Consider the following 11,211-nt stretch of genomic DNA (forward strand, 5'->3'; position numbering starts at 1 on the left):
TAGTCATCAATATTTATATTTATTTTAATTTTTAACATGGCCAATTATTCAACAGGATCGTTCAATATTGGTAGTTACTGACTGCTCCACAACTTTAAGTCTATAAGTTGCAAAATCCAATCTTTTTCACTTTATTAGTTCATGGGAAGTGGACATGGCTGGCTACAGACCAGCATTTATTGCCCATCCCTACTTGCTCTTGGGAAAGTGGTGGTGTAGTTTTCTGTAGTTCACTGCAACAAGGACTGTAGTAGCAGTAAGCATATTAACTAACTCTGCAGCTGTGAGAAAACACTTGTGTTCTGCCCAAGGTCCTGAGGAAGTCTGGCACGCACTCGCCTTGTAATGACTGTGTCATCATGTAACGGCCCAGTCTACATCCTCTCCAATTAGTTTGAACCCCTGGTAGTATGAGGTGGTATGGTAACAGTGAACACAGTGAAAACTATAGAGAAACATATGTGTACAAAAGCATCTAGCTATTCAACATTGTACAATGGTTATTACAACAATGAAACACAAATTGGGCTCTTGCAACTCGGTTAATAGCCCATTGTGTGTACATCTCCCCCTTCGTTCAACATGTGGTGGCAGGAAACAACAGAGAAGACAAAACAAAATGAGTAGAAGGTAATCGAGGCTTTATTACACAGACGTGTGGCCTCCGACAGCAGCTGGCGAAATGGCTGCTGTTCGGAGAGCACACACATTTATACTCCGCCTACTGGGCGGAGCCAGCAAGCAGGGACCTACCCCCCGTACCTGTAGTACAGGGGCCTTACCGTAATACCAATATATACAATATAATACAACAGTGGTGACTACCATATTCACCCCCTGTTAAAAATGAGTCCAGCGGGGGTGGTGGAAAACTATATACATACAGGTTGGTTTTAAAAATACAGAGAAGGTTACAAATTTAGATGATCGGGTGCCTTGATCTGTCGTTGAGAGCGCCGCAGTGCTGGTGGCGACTCAGGCTTGGTCTTTGGTGACTCCGGGAGCGTGTCGAAATCCTCTTCATCCCCAGGTGGGAGCAAGGGGAGGACAGATTGTCCTGGAGCAGGGGCTGCGGTGGTGTGCGTTGGGGGGAGGGAGGGTGGCGTCAGGGGGGGGGGGGGGGGGGGGGGGTGGGGGGGGGGAACCCAGCTGGTGCCAGGTCCCTGCGTACTGCGGGTTTGCGTGGAGTAGCTGTACCCTCTCAACCAACGGGTCCGCCTTGTGGAGACGCACATGCGTGCGGAGGAGAATGGGTCCTGGAGCTGCCAGCCACGTTGGGAGCGAAACCCTGTAGGTGGACTTCCTGGGGAAGGCAAAGAGACGGTCATGGGGGGTTTCGTTAGTCGCAGTGCACAGAAGCGACCGAATGGAGTGGAGTGCGTCGGGCAGGACCTCCTGCCAGCGGGAGGCCGGGAGATTTCTGGATCGTAGGGCCAGCTGGACAGCCGTCCAGACCGTCCCATTCTCCCGCTCCACCTGCCCGTTTCCCCTGGGGTTGTAGCTGGTCGTCCTGCTTGAGGCAATGCCCCTGTTGAGCAGGTACTGGCGCAGCTCATCGCTCATAAATGAGGATCCCCAGTCGCTGTGGACATAAGCGGGGAAACCAAACAGAGCGAAGATGGTGTTGAGGGCTTTGATGACGGTGGCAGATGTCATATCGGGGCATGGGACGGCGAAGGGGAATCAGGAATACTCGTCGACCACATTAAGAAAATACGTGTTGCGGTCGGTAGAGGGGAGGGGCCCTTTGAAGTCTTTGAGGCGTTCAAAGAGGCGGGAGGCCTTCACCAGGCACGGTCTGGCCGGTAGAAGTGCAGTTTATACTCCACGCAGACCTGGCAGTCTCTGGTGATAGCCCTGACTTCCTCGATGGAATAGGGGAGATTGCAGGCCTTAATGAAGTGGTAAAAGCGGGTGACAAAGATCGTCGTGCAGGGTCCGGAGTCGGTCCACTTGTGCGCTGGCACATGTACCTCGGGATAGGGCATCACGGGGCTCGTTGAGCTTACCGAGGCGATACAAAATCTCGTAATTGTAGGTGGAGAGCTCGATCCTCCACCTCAAGATTTTATCATTTTTGATCTTACCCCGCTGTGTGTTGTTAAACATGAAGGCAACCGACCGATGGTCAGTGAGGAGAGTGAATCTCCTGCCGGCGAGGTAATGCCTCCAATGCCGCGCAGCTTCCACAATGGCTTGGGTCTCCTTTTCGATGGAGGAATGCCGAATTTTGGAGGCATGGAGGGTGCGGGAAAAGAATGCCACGGGCCTGCCTGCCTGGTTGAGGGTGGCGGCCAGAGCGACGCCTGATGCATCACTCTCGACTTGGAAGGGGAGCGTCTCGTCGACCGCGTGCATCGCGATCGGGGTCAGGCCCTATGCGATCGGGGGTCAGGCCCTAGAACTCCATTCTGAACCACATAGCCGAGGATGGCTAATCGGTTCGAGGTGAACACACACTTCTCCTTGTTATACGTGAGGTTGAGGAGAGTGAAGGAGAGTGACGGCGTGGAGAAATTTGGCAAGGTTGGTGTCATGGTCCTGCTGGTCGTGGCCGCAGATGGTGACATTGTCCAGGTACGGGAAAGTGGCCCACAGCCTGTACCGGTCAACTATTTGGTCCATCTCCCGTTGGAAGACCGAGACCCCGTTGGTGACGCCAAAGGGAATCCTAAGGAAATGGTAAAGGCAGCCGTCTGCTTCAAACGCAGTGTATAGGTGATTCGCCTTACGGATGGGGAGCTGGTGGTAGGCAGATTTCAGGTTCACTGTCAAGAAGACCCAGTACTATGCAATCAGATATGCGTGGGAGGGAGTACGCGTCGAGCTGCGTGTACCGATTGATGGTCTGACTGTAGTCAACGACCATCCTGTTTTTCTCCCCGGGCTGTTGCTGGCCTCGATAATGCCTTCCCGAAGCAGTCGCTGGACTTCAGACCTGATGAAGGTCCTGTCCTGGGCGCTGTACCGTCTGCTCCTGGTGGCGACAGGTTTGCAATCCGGGGTGAGGTTTGCAAACAGGGAAGGCGGGTCAACCTAAAGGGTCGTGAGGCCGCAAACAGTAAGGGGTGGTAGGGGCCCGCCAAATTTCAGGGTTAGGCTCTGGAGGTTGCACTGGAAGTCCAGGCCGAGTAGCAAGGCAGCGCAGAGATTGGGGAGGACGTAGAGCCGGAAGCGGCTGAACTCTACGCCCTGGATGGTGAGGGTGGCAATGCAGTACCCGTGGATTGCCACGGAGTGGGATCCAGAGGCCAGGGAGATTCTTTGGTTAGCGGCGTGTACCGCAAGGGTGCAGGGACAATAGCAGCAATTGAGCGGGCCTGGCACACTGCAGCGAAATGTCCTTTCTTGCCACAGGCCTTGCAGAGCGCGCTCCGCGCTGGGCATCGCTGCCGGGGGTGTTTTGTCTGTCTGCAGAAGTAGCATTTGGGTCCCCCAGGATTGGTTGGCTACCGGGCGGCGCAGGGTTGGCTAGGGGCGGTTGCTGATGGGGTCCACGATGGGGTGGCCGCTGGCGGGGCTCATGATGCACAGGGGGGGTGGGCGTGCGGTCGGGGGCATAAGCCTGTACGTTGCGTGAGGCGACCGTGAGTGAGAGCGCTAGTTTCCTGGTCGCCGTAAGGTCAAGCGTGGCCCCTTCTGAGAGGCGCTGGCGGATGTAATCAGACCCTATGCCTGTAATGAACCCATCTCTCGTTAGCAGGTTCGAATGTTCAGTGGCCGAAACTGCCTGGCAATCACAGTCTTTCATCAGGGCGAGCAGGGCACGCCAGAAATCTTCCACAGACTCACCGGGAAGTTGGTGCCGTGTGGACAGGATGTGCCTGGCGTAGATCTTGTTGGTCTGCTGAGGGTAATTCTCCTTCAGTAGCACCATGGCCTCTGCGTATGTCGGCGTGTCCTGGACGAGGGGTAAGGCGTTGGAGCTCAGCCGCGTGTACAGAATCTGGAACTTCTGTGCTTCTGGGATTGAGTCTGGCGCAGACCCGATGAATGCTTTAAAGCAAGCTAGCCAATGTTCGAAGTCTTTTTTGACGTTGTCTGCTTGAGGATGCAGCTGCAGGCGATCCGGTTTGATGCGGAGATCCATCTCTGAAAAATCTCTGTGTAATAAATTGATGCACTATCAATTACGACAGGACAAAAGTAGAAGGTAATCGAGGCTTTATTACACAGAGATGGGTGGCCTGCTACAGCAGCTGGCGAAATGGCTGCTGTTCAGAGAGCACACGCATTTATACTCTGGGCAGAGCCAGCAGGCAGGGATCTACCCCCGTACCTGTAGTACAGGGGCCTTACCGTAATACCAATATATACACTATAATACAACAGTGGTTACTACCACACAGATGTCGGTGATGGCTCTGAAACTTGCAAGAGGTGACGCCGATTGAATACGTTCTGATTGCCTTTGGAAGCTACCACGTAGTTGTTGGGTTGCGGGGCCTTGCTGTTGACCACTGCCAACTGGTCAAGGCCAGATGCGGTCTGGATCAGGACCATTTGTCCTGGTGTTTGGGGCTAAGTCTGTGAACATGTCAATCGTAATATGCCCTGTTGCGCAGTGTACGTTGCAGCAGTGCACCTTGTATATTAGATTCAAGTTTGGTCTGCAACAGAGCCTTGACGATGGGAATCATGGTCCCGTTGCTGTGGGGACAAGAGTGGACCCTGTTGCAGAAGATCATGCAGCTAAATAATGCAGTACAGTAATCAGTGTGGTCCTGTGCACATTTTTCCAAGAGGTGTTTGGCTTAGCGTACCACTCTTCCTGCTAGCCCGTTTGACTGTGGGTGGAGAGAGCTGCTTGTGATGTGCTCCATAAGCATGTGCAAAATTTTGAAATTAGGCAGAGACGCATTGTCTGACATGATTCTTTATGGGATGCCATGTATGTGGCAACGTGGTTCTTAAGCTTGATGATCACTGAACTGATGGTTACATTCAGAAGATGGTCAAGTTCCAACCACCCGGAATATGACACCGATATTATAATGCTGTTAATTTAACATCATGCATTGCAGCCGTGCAAATGCAGTATGGAGAGGCTACTTCAGGGTGGTTTTGAGCGGTTGGTGGTCTGTTTCAATGGTTGTGGGATGACCATGTATGAAACCGTGAAATTTCTGACTTGCGAAAGCTAAGGCAAGGCGTTACTTCCCAATTTGTGCATAACAAGTCTCAATGTTGGTGAGTGCCCTTGAGGCAAAGGCCTGCCATTTTGTATGTATGCTGTTTCGAGTCCATACCGGGAGGTATCTGCCAAGATTAGGACAGACGCCTGCACATCAAAGTACTGTAGTACCCGTGAGGTTGCTAATGCCCGTTAGAGTCTTTTGAAAGACGCTATGTGGTGTTCTTGCTAACACCATTCGATGTCCTAGAGGAGTTGACAAAGTGGTTGTGACCTCACTATAACATAGAATAAATTTGGAGAGATAAGTTTGTCATGCCCAGAAAGCGCTCAAGAGTGTGCTTGATTTTGGACACTTAAGGGCAATTTATCATGGCCAATCCACCTAACCTGCACATCTTTGGACTGTGGGAGGAAACCGGAGCAAACCCACGCAGACACGGGGAGGATGTACAGACTCCGCACAGACAGTGCCGGAATCGAACCTGGGACCCTGGAGCTGTGAAGCAGTTATGCTATCCACAATGCTACCGGGCTGCCCCTAATCATTCATCTGCTACCCCCTGAAAGAACCCACTCATTCTCGCCCAAGTCATATGCTTTCGGGAATGCTGGACCAGCAGTGATGCACATAATAAAAATCACAAATTGCAATTTCCATGTTGTGGCTGCAAATCTTCCATCTTGTTGACCAGACATTTAAAAGGCCTGTGTGAGGGGAATGTTTAACCATCATCACAGATTAGTCACTTAGTGAACCAGATGGTAAAGCTTCAGTGTAATTTATATGATCTTCCTTGATGTGCGGGCCTATTTAATTAAGCTCATTGTTGTCTGCCAATAATCACACGGAGGAATTTGAGTAAAGATTTCAAGGATTGGATGAGAAATCTCATCCAAGATTTATATTTATGGTAGCACAGTGGTTAGAACTGTTGCTTTACAGCATCAGGGTCTCAGGTTCGATTCCCAGTTTGGGTCACTGTCTGTGAGGAGTCTGCACGTTCTCTCTGTCTGCGTGGGTTTCCTCCGGGTGCTCCAGTTTCTTCCCACAAGTCCTGAAAGATGTGCTGTTAGGTGAATTGACATTCTGAATGCTCCCTCAGTGTACCCGAACAGGTGCCGGAATGTGGCAACTAGGGGCTTTTCACAGTAACTTCATTGCAGTGTTAATGTAAGCCTACTTGTGACAATAAAGATTATTATTGTTATATTTACCTGGTAACCAAACTAACTTAGTTGCAGTTCTTTGTCAAGGATAATATTCATATGTCAGTTTGGAGAAATGTAGATTGAGAAGAGGTTTGAGATTTTTATCTTTTAAAAAAATAAATTTTAGAGTACTCAATTCATTTTTTCCCAATTAAGGGGCAATTTTAGCGTGGCCAATCCACCTACCCTGCACATCTTTGGGTTGTGGGGGCGAAACCCACACAAACACCGGGGGGAATGTGCAAACTGCACACGGACAGTGATGCAGAAGCTGCATCGAACCTGGGACCTTGGCGCCGTGAGGCAGCAATGGCTCACTGTACCACCGTGCCCTTGAGATTTTCATCTTTAAATGATCCAATATGGCCCAGCCAGAGGAAATGCTAACCTCCAAATTTTCTGCTCTCCTCTAATTAGGATTATATTCATTGGAGTTCAGAAGAATGAGAGGGGATCTGATAGAAACTTATCAAATTCTAAGAGGATTAGATAGGATAGATTTCGAAAGAATGTTCCCGATGGTTAGAGAATCCAGAACTAGGGGTCATAGTTTTAGGACTGAGGTGAGGACTTGGTTTACGATACCACATATATTCACGGGTGGAACAACTATAGCACTTTTAACATATTAAAAAGATGCAGGTCACTCAAGTTTCAGGAATATTGACATTGAGCCATGTAAGGATAACTTAGGTCAAAAGGGTAGATGTTAAGTAGAATTTTGAAAGACGAGCGTGAACTATAAAGGCTGAGGTATAGAATTCCAGAGCTCAGGGCCCTGGCAAGTGAAGGCACTGGCACCAATAGTGGAGTGATTAAAATCACAGATGTTCAATTAAGAGACCAGATTTACATAGAAACATGCATAGAAAATCAAAGCAGGAGGAGGCAATTGGGCCCTTCGAGCCTGCTCCGCCAATATGATCATGGCTGATTAAGTTCAATACGCCAATCCAGCCTTCCTCCCCATATTCCTTGTTCCCTATAGCCCCAAGAGCCATATCTAATTCCTTCTTGAAATTACACAATGTTTTGGACACAACTACTTTCTGTGGTAATGAATTCCACAGTTTCACCACTCTCTGGGTGAAGATATTGCTCCTCACCTCAGTCCTAAAACTATGACCCCTAGTTCTGGATTCTCTAACCATTGGGAACATTCTTTTGGAATCTATCCTATCTAATCCTCTTAGAATTTGATAAGTTTCTATCAGATCCCCTCTCATTCTTCTGAACTCCAATGAATATAATCCTAATTAGAGGAGAGCAGAAAATTTGGAGGTTAGTAGGGCTGGAGGAGGTTATATCAATGAAAATGGCGAGGCTTTGGAGGACTTTGAAAACAGGGATGAGAATTTTAAAATTGAGGTGTTGCCAGATCAGGAGGCATTGTAGGTCAGTGAGCACATAGTTGATCAGCACACCTTCTCCCACCGGGAGACGTCGAAAAAATTCCGTTTTGGGCTCTACAAATAGCCGAAAAGTCTGTTTGAAATGGGAGCTCCCAAATGTGCGGCTTCCTACGTCATCGCCATCACCGGACGTCAGTGAGCACATAGTTGATGATAGATGAACTGCTGTGAGTTAAAATGTAGACAGCAGTTTTGGATGAGTTCAAATATATGGAGGATGGAAGGTGGGAGGCTGGAAATGAGAGATTTGAATGGTCAAGTCTAGAGATAACAAAGATGAGAATGTGGATTTCAGCAGCAGAACGTGGGCAGCACGGGAGCACAGTAGGTAGCACGGTATGCCTACTGTGACAATAAAGATTATTAAGATGTTTAGATGCCTGGGTGTAAATAGGTGACTTTACAGAGGTAGAAGTGGGTGGATGTTGATGGAGCAGATAAGTGGTTGGATCAAGTTCCAGATCAAGTAGAATGCCAAAGTTGTGAAAGGTCTAAATCAGCTTCAAATGGTAACCTGGGTGAAGGCTAGGAAAGGCGGTTGCTAGGAAACATGGTTGCAGTGGAAACACAAGACAATGATTATGCTCTTCTAAATATTCTGCTGGAGGAAATTACTGCTCATGCTACACTGGATATCCAAGAAGCAGTATGACAATTTAGAGATAATGAAGCGTTTGGGAGATTTGTTGGGGAGCATTGTTCCCTCTAAACTGCATGGGTGCACAGCAATCAGGAATGCATGTGCCACAGAGGGAACAAACAGGCCTAGAGTAATCTTTATTATTGTCACAAGTAGGCTTACATTAACACTGCAATGAAGTTACTGTGATAATCCCCTAGTCGCCACATTGCGCACCTGTTTGGGTACACGGAGGGACAATTCAAAATGTCCAAATTACCGAACAGCACATCTTTCTGGACTTGTGGAGGAAACTGGAGCACCTGGACGAAACCAATGCAGACACGGGGAGAACGTGCAGACTCCACACAGTGACCGAAGCGGGAATCGACCCTGGGACCCTGTGAAGCAACAGTGCTAACCACTGTGCTGTCGTGCCAACCAAAGCAACATTCCCTTTAAGATTTGCGCACGCGAGTCACTCATCAATCTTAAAGGAATCATGAAATGCAACATGCCAGCCACATACAGCAAACAAAAGTTAGGGGGAATATTGTTGGTGAGATAGAGCTGGCTGTGCCAGCCTACACGTACAGCTTGACATTGTGCTTTCAAATAATGTCGCCGAGAGAAGCAGCAAATGAGAGACGAAGTGGTCCAAGAATAGATCCTTAGGGGATACCAGAAATAAAAGTTTGGGAGTGGGAAGATAATCCATTAGAAATAATTTTATGTCCATGACTAGATAGTTAAGAAAGGAATCAGGCAAAGGGAATTCCATCCAGTTGGATGACAGTGGAATGATGTTGGAGAAAGTTGATAGTCTCTTTGTTCATCAACGGGAGGTAAATTGCATATCAATAGCATGACTCTGTTCTTTTGCATAAATGGGAGTGGGCAACCAAACAGCCAACATTATGATGGTAGGTTCAAGTCTGGAAACCCCAACGAACCTTTGTTTGAGGGATTGTGCAGAACTTAAAAAGAGAGAGAGAGAGAGAGAGGGAGAGAAAGAGAATCCTGTTTTGAACAGTTACAGGAGAAGGCTTTGGAACTCGACCGAAAGAGGTCATGAAATTTGCCACCAAGACAGCCTTTGGAAAAGGGTTTTTAACGAATGTCCCCAACAGAAGGAAAATTGCTTCATAAATGCAAGTATTGCCTTTGTCTTCCTGTGTAAGTGGCATGAGAGCGGCATGTTCTATTAAAGTGTTGTTTAATGGGAACTAGTGTGTTAAGGTGAAGAAACTACATGCAATCTGTTATTGTTAGGGTTGAAGTTTAACTATTGTTTCTTCTGTTTTAATAAAGTTTGTTGATAAAATAACCAAGCCCTATTTCATATATTATCACTCCTGGTACGCATCAATCTTTCCGCACCATCATAAAACTCTGGTTCAATCTCTTAGCCACTGCTGGGAACTGGCCAGGTGTCCGTACCAGAACAAGGATAACTTGTATTTATACAGTGCCTTTAACATCATAAAACTTTCTAATGTGCTTTACAGCAGTGAGCCACCTAAGCTGATATTAAGGCAGACAACCAAAAGCTCAGCCACAGAGGTAGGGTTTAAGGAATGTCCTAAAGGAGGAAAGAGATGTAAAGAGGTGCATAGATAGAGGGCTGGAATTTCAGAGCTTAGGCTAAGGTAGCTGAAGGCACAACTCCAAATGGGGCAGCAATTGAAACTGGGAATTCTCAATAGGTGAGAAATAACAGGGGTGGGATTCTCTGGTCCCCCAGTTGCGTGTTCCTTGACAGCGCTGTTTGCTAGCGGCCAGATTCACTCTTCCCGCTGCTTGCCAAAGGGGTTTCACAACTGAAGCCACTCCACACCACCAGGAGTGCGCTGCCAGTGGAAAAAGAGAATCGCAAAGGCCAGAGAATTCCAGGGTAGTTGCAAGGCTGAAAACAATTATAGAGATAAGGAGTGGGGAGGCTGTGGAAGGATTTAAAAACAAGGGCGAGAATTTTAAAAGCAAGGCACTGGTTGACAGCGAGGCAGCACGCACAGCAGTACTGGTAAAAGCACAAGTCGAAAAAAGAGGTAGAGAGAAAGTGGCAGGGATTAAGTGGATAGCTCATTCAGAGAGCTGGCAAGGGCACAAAAGGGGCAGCAGATTGCTCCCTCTCTCGTCTGTGCTATTAAGTGATTTGAGGAAGTTATTTTTTTTTCTTCTTGGTTTTTTAAAAATTTAGAGTACCCACTTCACCTTGTCCAAATAAGGGGCAATTTAGCGTGGTCATACACCTAACCAGCACATCTTTGGGTTGTGGGGGCAAAACACACTCAAACACAGGGAGAATGTGCAAACGCTACACGGACAGTGACCCTGAGCCGGAACCGAACCTGGGACCTCGGTGCCGTGAGGCAGCAGGGCTACTCACTGCGCCACCGTGCTGCCCTTGATTTCTGGAAGTTATGATGGGTGGAGGGTACATCGAAGTGCGCCAATGTGTGCAATCTTCCCATGTCAAATTGGGAAGCAAAAAGACCCATTTCCTTTTGGACGATACTCGACTGTCAGCCAAATGCTAGCCTTTTCCTCCCATTTTCAATAAGAGGGAAGGTCAAAGAAAATGACAAAAAAAACACATTAAAAAAAAAAATGTCCCAATGATTTTTAAGCATGATTGCGCACACAGCAGTATCCTGGAAACGTTAACTGTGTTGTCTGCCCACTCATGCTGCTAGACCTGTTGAGGTTTTCCCCCAGCATGTCTGCTGTTATAACCACTATAAAGTTTGGTTGCTGGGATGCAGCAGGACCAGGCTAGGTTGAGCGGGCAGGGTGGCGGCGTCGCGCATGCGTGCTGGGGTGGCGCAGCCTCG

Source organism: Scyliorhinus canicula, chromosome 3 (genome assembly GCF_902713615.1).
Source record: "Scyliorhinus canicula chromosome 3, sScyCan1.1, whole genome shotgun sequence".
NCBI classification, from domain to species: Eukaryota; Metazoa; Chordata; class Chondrichthyes; order Carcharhiniformes; family Scyliorhinidae; genus Scyliorhinus; species Scyliorhinus canicula.